The sequence below is a fragment of the Micromesistius poutassou genome (assembly GCF_964030765.1).
Source record: "Micromesistius poutassou genome assembly, chromosome: 20".
Taxonomy (NCBI): Eukaryota; Metazoa; Chordata; class Actinopteri; order Gadiformes; family Gadidae; genus Micromesistius; species Micromesistius poutassou.
In genome coordinates, this window is record NC_140290.1 from 10,706,867 (window position 1) to 10,715,233 (window position 8,367).

Consider the following 8,367-nt stretch of genomic DNA (forward strand, 5'->3'; position numbering starts at 1 on the left):
AAATCACACATTTTGGAAACCAAAATGATTGTGTGCATGTTGAAATGTATCCCCCTGATCAGACGGTTTACACTGAGAATAAAATCTGTAATGTCATCTCTCATCTTATCTCAACTTCAAACCGCTTATCCGGGGTCAGGTCGCGGGGGCAGAAGTTCCAGCAGGGGTTCCAGTCTTCCCTTTCCCGGGCCACATTGCTCAGCTCTGACGGGGATCCCGAGGCGTTCCCAGGTTGAGATATAATCTCTCCACCTAGTCCTGGGTCTTCCCCGAGGTCTGCTCACCACTAGTCGTGCCTGGAACACCTCCCTAGGGAGTTGCCCAGTGGGCAGCCTTACCAGTTGCCCAAACCACAATAAAATCTATAATATTAACCTCATATTTCTGCTAGTGTATTACTTTTAGTGAATTTTGGTGGAATAAGTTGTAATCATATATCAGCAAATCTTCTGAACAGAATTGTTACGTATCTTGCCCACATGATGGCACATGTGTTCAGGCCATCGAAAGACGTCCCTTGTTGTGATGTGTGATTTGTTACAAAGAGGGATGCTATGGCGTAGGTGTCGCATTACCTGAAATCTCTTGAACAAAATAAATTATTAGCCTAATTATAGTGATTCTTTCTTTTCTCGCACATCGAGTATGAGTTTGGTTCTCCCAAATCCTCAATATGAGGATTTGGGAGAACCAGTTTCATGGCTACTGGCTCTCTCAAGAAGTCACCCGCGTGGACCACAATATTAGTGATACACAGTTAAACCAAGTTGCACATTGGTCAGTTGTAGTATACCAGCCCCCTTGTGTAAATGGTTAAAATGAACTTTACAATTTTCACGACAGACCCTGCCACAATTCAGCTTACTCATTTCAGAATAATTTGTATTTTATGATTAGACTAATAATCTTGATTATTAATGTAATAATACAACAAATTGCATACAACAAAATAGACAGATTTCATTTATTTGGAAAGTTAAATATGTATTTGTGGTTTTATTTGTGGATGTTCTGATAGATACAAAAACAAATTGCAGTAGAAATATTTTTTTACGTGACAATACTGGCTTATGACTTTGTCATAAGCTTCTTATAGCACATGTACATTACGACCTCTGAATGCGGTGTGGTGAAGATTTAACATTTAAAACGTTTAACATTGGATTACCATATGAAAATAATATCTAATGATATGTTTTCATTCATGTCATTCATGTTTTCTTTCAATGAAAACATTAAATAATAATATATATAAAAGATGAACAATAATAAAAACAGTCCACGTTTGGCCCATCAATCCACGCTTAAAAGAATTCCAAGGAATAGTTAGGATTCTCAATTTTCCTCATTTTTCACTCATTTGTATTTTGCCCGAAATTGTTGGAACTGCGTCCTGATCCTCCCCCTTGCAGCACTTGTTCTTGATGAGTTTGCAGATGGCGAACACTGGGATAACTAAACAGGGTATTCCAGCCAAGATGAAGATCATGCTATATATCCAGTCAGGAAACTGACGTGCAGCCAGTGTCGGGAATTCCGGCTGTGGATTCAAACGAAAGTCAGGAAGTAGAAAATAAATATGCATAAATATGTTTATGAAAACATCATCCCATGTTATGTTAACCAAGTGAAGGCAAGATAACATAACCACTCTTTTTTTTCAGGGAATACTGACCACATCTTCATCCCACACCAGGTAGGTGAGGTTTTTGGTCACTTGCGTCACAAAGTAAAAAACAAAGATGAAGGCCATGATCAGTGGGCTGACATAGCGCCACGTGATCTGCCAGAAGAGGTTGGGCTTGTGGCCGATCATAAACTCAATGTCTTCATTAAACCTAAGGGTAGATGGGAGGTGGAGGAGAGAGGAAGAGATAGGCTATCAGATTGATGTGGCCTTGCTTGTTGGAGACTTTATGGAGGCTGGAGGCTTTATGACATATGCAGCCTTTAGCTTGTAAAACACACAACAAAGATTGTTGCTGTATTTTAGAACACGGCTGGATATTTCAATAGCCAGATTCCTACCTGTCTATACCATAGATGTACATGACGGAAAACATCTCGCAGAAGGCAATGACCAGGAGTGGGATGGATCCTGCAAAACTGTCGAAAAGAGCCAGCCAGTAGTTCCCAGAGCGCGTTGCAAATATGAGTCCAAGGCCAAGGGACACGAAACACGTTATACCTGAGAGAAAAAACAAACGGCGGCAGCAACATAACATGATGAGAAGTCGCCGCATCTTAGAAAATAAATTTCAAGAGTTAACGGTTAGCAAGAGTCAATTTCTGGCAACCCACAGCTAGTGTACTCCCGAGACATGATGAGTAACACCTGTTAAGATTTCTTTGGGCCATTTCTTGGGCAGGATGTTGAGGTCCTGCAGAGGCACCACAGTCCCTTCGATGCTTCCGAACATGGTGGAGAGCCCCAGGCAGAAGAGCATGACGAAGAAGAGCACTGCCCACAGGGGGGAAAAGGGCATCTTTATGATGGCCTCGGTGAACACGATGAAGGCCAACCCGGTTCCTTCGACCCCCTGGAGAGTGAACACCACACGACCCGCACCAAGTCATTTACCCTCAATTCTCTCTCAGTTCTGACTATTCTTAGCTTCTGTGTGGTGGATCATTGTTGCTATTTAGTGTGACCTAGATTGTTTATAAATTCTAGACTTAGATTCCAAGGTATAACTCATACCCGATATAATTGTTTGTCTTTGTTATGAAAGATATCAGAAATGCCAGTGAAATACTTTCCAAAAAATGTTGTGGTGAAAGCTTAACTTCATCGCTGAACATTTAAATTGTTGTCCTAAAGCTAAGGGTCAGAGCAGTGCTGTGGCTTTGAAGAAATTTAGAAATTATTATTCTTAGGACAGATTATGCCAACAGAGGCAACAAGGCGACACTGTGACTTATTTTAAAGCTAGATTAGGCAATTTATTTGAGAAGCATTTTTTGTCATATTTTTGGAGTTATTTTTATATCCTGACAGCAAATGCTGACACATGGCTAGCCAGACCTATTGCTTAAGCTAGCGAGCTAGTCAAGTGTTTTGGGGGCGTGGCTTTGGAGGGATGCCTGAAGAGAGGAATGGGATTTTTTGGAGATTGATGCTTTTACTCTGGCATGTTTCCCCAAATGACCTACCTTAGCTATATAATAATGTTTTACTTTGCATAGAATAGAATAGAATCCTGACCTTCTCCTATTGACGTTGAATGTTTGTACTGTATTGTATTTGACTTACCTCGCTAAGTAATCTTTGCAAGTCACAGGTTTGAAGAGGCAGGCCTTGAATGACGCTGGGACTGCTGCTGTTTAAGAAGTCCAGCACTTCTTTGTAGTTGGTGTCAGTGATAGAGTTCTCAGGGTAATTGAAGGCATTTGTCAGCTCCAAGATGTTGCTGAAATACAAAACAGGTCATGCCGGTCATATTTTCAGTAGTAGTCTGCTTTTTGTTTACTTGTGAAATCCAGTGTCTGTACTGTTTGGGTTGGCTTTATGTTACCCCCTCTATCCCTTAGACTTGAGGGTCGTAACAGAAGCCACCTTCCATTAGCCTGGAAAAGCACCCATTCTAAAATATGATTGTGAAATTGAATAACAAAACTAAATAAACATACTCACAATATATACAATTACTAAGGTGGTGGAAATATTTAGCTCAATGTCTGAATGCAGTGATTCCTCAACTCACCGGTCCACACAGTCGTCAAACTTCTCTGTGGCTCTGAAGCCAATGATGGAGTAGATGACCGTTGCAGCGAACACGGAGGAGCAGCCGTTGATAATGGAGATGATAACGGCATCCTGTTCACAATTGTTACTATCGGCAGAGATAAAAAGAAGAAACAACCCATGTTAGGGGGCCGGTGACCAGACAGGCATTCCTCTGTGTCTGTTTAAAGTGGTGATCAGCAGAATGGGAGCTGTAGTTTTATGTGGTAATTGACTGCATGTAATTTTGGAACTTAGTGAATGGTATTTGTAGTTTTGTTTAGTGGGAGTTGTATTCTGACGTACTTACTGCACAGAGTTGTAGCTTGAGAAGGAGATGAGGCCTCCAAAGGCCAGGGAGAAGGAGTAAAAGACCTGGGCACCTGCATCCAACCATGTAGTGGGGTTCATCAACTCGTTCACCTTATAGAGAGTAGTTATATAAAGGTTTGTAATATTCCTCTCTGAATTACGGTCAGATAACAATCTCTATTTTTGTGTCACAGCAGGTACTGTGCTGAATTCAGAGTTTCAGATAGTTATACTCCTCATTTTTGTCTTGGGTATTCTCACAAATCAAACTTTAGATTTATTTTCTAAAGTCTGATAGCAGACAAGCTCAAATCTTATTGAACAGAGCGTTTCACTTTCTTTCGCTTTATATTTGTCACGACCAATCATGTTGCTGGAGCAGGGGATCTGCCTTCTAAAAGGCAGATCCCATAGGTGCAATTAAGGTTCTCTTTGGTAGAATATCTCTGTAATAAAACAGGAAACAAGATGTAATTCCGGCCCATGCTCTGTGCCATCTCACCCTAGTAGTTCTGCTAAAGCATAGTATAACTATTGGATTCGAGACCTGATCTCACAAACCCTTGTGATTTGAGGTTAGAAAGCGGTACTCACATCAGGGGTGAAGAGGAATATGATCCCATCCACCGAGCCTTTGAGAGTCAGTCCTCTAATGAGGAAGATGGTCAGCACCACGTACGGCAGAGTGGAGGTGATATAGACGGCCTGCGAATAAGCAACAGAAAAACATGTGATACAGTAATGCTTGTGAATTCTTCTTTCCCACACAGTATCCGGTAAAGTATTAGGATAACCTTTTCAGGCACTTTTTTTTCCCAGACACAGAGATTTTCGCATGCCATACACACAGCTCCACTCTGGAACATTTACGCTTTGAGCCCTTTCACACATGGCATAGCAATGCTGGAATAGATGGGCCAAGAGACAGTCCATCAGAGGGCTGCAATGCAACACTTATGAATGCCAACCATACAACTTAAGGACTGAGGGGAGCTCTCTTCTTTCGGAATAGGTCCAGTTTCTAGCCATCATTGAATAAAGGAGCTTGTTTGCATACAAAATAAGCTGTATTTATATTCTTATTGAATCACCCGAAAAGCATTGCCGTGTTAAGATGAGTTGCGGATTCAAATACGTCCTCAGTGGAGTCTGGTATTGATTTGTTCGCTGCACATGAAAGCGTCCGATCAGACGGACATAATCCTTAATGTTTCTCTCTTGACAATATTACTGCTTTCATTCACAACACAGCCCAATGGCATTGATCTTGAAATGTTACTAGCCTACTTCTTCAGGATGCAAATTGCTGGGCACATTTCCCAGAATATCTATTCATGAGAGGGGCTCTAGGTAGGTACACACCGACCCAAATCCTAAAGTAAATCCTCACTGCTGAATCTCACACAGATAAAAACACACACACCACACACACACACACACACACACACACACACACACACACACACACACATACACATACACATACACACACACACACACACACACACACACACACACACACACACAGATAAGTTGAGATAAGATCAACTTAATTCATCCCAAACAGAACATTTGAATGTCACAGCAGCAGAATAACTGGACCATAAAATAATTAAACAAGATCAAATATTCCTATTAGCACCCAAGTTGAATAAACAACAATCTTTTATTGTCTTATCTTGCAATACTGTGTACTCATACATCATACATGGAGCATTCTGGGATTGTTTACCTTATCTCAGCCATAGAGCAAGTGAGGACAGCATTGTTTTAATGTACACTGTGCTATTTAAACGCTCACCTTGCCAGTGGTCTCAATGCCCCGGATGCAGCAGACGTAGAGTAGGGTCCAGGCGGCCACCAGTGACAGAACGATCCACCACTGCAGACCCCCATACTCGTCGATGGCCGTGGAGGTGTTCAGAGTCTCTCGGTACCAGAAGTAGTCCACAGTGCTGCTGCGGGCGCACTCTGACACCACGCCTGCATCAGGTATGGAGTGAGCGAGAGGGTTAATAGCTTGATAAGGTTCAAGTTTGATCATATAAAAAATTATACTACCATGTTACCTTTTATCTATTTATCTATATTGCAATGTGGGACATGGGGTAGGAATGAATGTGGCTGTGAGCAATGATCAGGCTGCTGTCCTGATCAGACTTCTTGCTGAGCACCTACTTGTTCCGTTGGCGGTGAGGGGGCACTGACTCCACGGCAGGGGGTCCTGGAAGGAGTTGAAGAGGTACCACATGATCCAGGCCATGATGGTGTTGTAGTACATGCCCACCAAGAACGACGTCATCCCTGACGCGATACCTGATACGCCACGGACACAAAAGCAAAAGGGCCGGTTATATTCCAACCAATCTCCTTGAACTTGTTCTCGGGTGTTTCTCGACCTCTGTTGTGTTGTTCCACCCACCGATGCCGGTGAGGTAAGGGTTGATGGACCTCCAGCACCCGACACTGCCCATCCGCAGGCGCTGGCCGATGGCAAACTCCAGGTGTAGCAGTGGGATCCCCTCCAGAACCAAGAGGATGAGGAAGGGAATCATAAAGGCTCCTGTAAGCACCACATAGAGTCAAGGTCGTGTAGACTTCATATTTATTTTTTATTTCAACTTTTCACTGGAGTTATAATCAAGTTGTACTATATATAGCTATACGTGTCTACTATAAATCTGTTTTGTTTGGGCTATTCAAACCCAGTAGGACATTTAAGAAAACCAATAAAAGAGGGACAAGACAATGGAAAATGCTTTAAATATATTTTGGGGCATATTTCATGTAGGCCTCGGGGTGTGGAGGTTCACATCAATGCTTCATAAGAAAAAAAATGTATTGTGATAAAATGAATCCTCATTAAAGTGTCCAAACATTTATTCTATATAGCCTATATTTATCCTCAGGAAAGACTATAAACATCTATATGATCCATCAATACCATGTTTTTTTAGCGACATGGTGCAAATGATTAGCAAGGAACTTCTCAGCTCTCGCGTGTATTTTAGTTATTGATTCAAAGCACAAGCTGCTTTAGTTAGAGTTTCAATTATTTGCTATGCTTGGCTGCCAAAAAACACTTATAGTGAACATCCTAGAATTTCTGGTCAAGTTAGGCCAAATTGGATAACGGTTCCAAGTTAAGTACTCAGCTCAATCTCAATGAAATGCAATGAAAATTGATATCCAAATCAATCTGATGCAATAACTATAACAAAACGATGTATTGATATTTTATATCAATGAAAACATCAGAATATATGAACCAACATTTATTATAAGATTGCATAAAAGGCTTAAAGCGAATGTGAGGAGGGGAAGCAGTCATCCATTCGGTCCAGCGGTGAGCAAATACTGGGTTTTGTTGTCCCATTTGGGCCTGTCTGCAACCTCCTCCTTCTCCATCCGCTCCAGCTCCTGATGGGAGGGGATCCGGTTGTCCAGACCAGGGTTTGGTAGCTTCATCTTGGGCCACTTGAATCTCATGGCGACGATTCAATCTACGATTAAATATGTATCTTCAGAAGGTCCTACACTCATTTTTGCATCTGTTTGGTCCTTGTATTCACCTCCCGTCTTCGGCCAGTCGTTTTCTTTTGGGATACACTGGTCCGTCTGATCACTGTCACTGATAAATATAGAATAAAGGAAGTGGGTGTCTTCAAAAGGTGTACTTAATCTTGGAGAGTGTTCTGATCGCGTGCAATGAAAGAACGTTAATTGTGACCTTTGGCACACGGTGGCTGTCATCTGTTCCCACATCGCAGGCGTTATCGCAGTCATTATCTGTTGTCAGCACGTTTGCAGGGAAAGGGGGAACAACAGTTCTTATAATGGCTTATGCATTATATGACAGAACTAAAGGTATCCAACACAGAGAGTGAACATACAGCTAGACGGGGCCATGACTGAGGGGGTCTTCATGAGCCTACTTTAGGCACACAGGATGGATGGAAGTTGGTTTTGGTTTTGTATCATGCCTGTCATTGAAAAGTCAGTATGGCTTCCAAGATATTGTTGATGTTGGTTATATCAGCTATTACCAGCCCTGAGACCTCATCCAGTATTTCGAAAATGCATCATGGGATACAGTTAGGGTTAGGGAGGGTGTTACACAATGATTATATGTTAATTTCCATATTAACATGTGATTTGTCAGACGATTGTATCTCAAGTAATAAATTAAACCATATAATCACAGTGGGTATAACAAAAAGAAAATGCAAGTGCAGCAACACAACGTTTCAGGAATCAGAAGACAAGGCTTTTTCTTTTAAATGTTCTATTAGTGGTCACCAAATGCATAACATTTACATCTCTGACACTTA

The 8,367-nt window shown here is 41.7% G+C and overlaps 1 pseudogene across 1 annotated transcript; it reads right to left on the reverse strand.

The window, feature by feature from the left end:
- Positions 1-1,345: 1,345 nt before the first annotated feature.
- On the reverse strand, positions 1,346-7,525 carry LOC311365011 (sodium-dependent neutral amino acid transporter B(0)AT1-like; annotated as a pseudogene). Its single transcript has 12 exons — positions 7,310-7,525; positions 6,459-6,599; positions 6,215-6,352; positions 5,838-6,019; positions 4,631-4,741; positions 4,035-4,147; positions 3,705-3,833; positions 3,254-3,410; positions 2,336-2,540; positions 2,029-2,188; positions 1,676-1,838; positions 1,346-1,540 (listed from the first exon to the last, which is right to left on the reverse strand). The product of its transcript is annotated as a sodium-dependent neutral amino acid transporter B(0)AT1-like (transcript).
- Between the last annotated feature and the right edge of the window lie 842 nt (positions 7,526-8,367).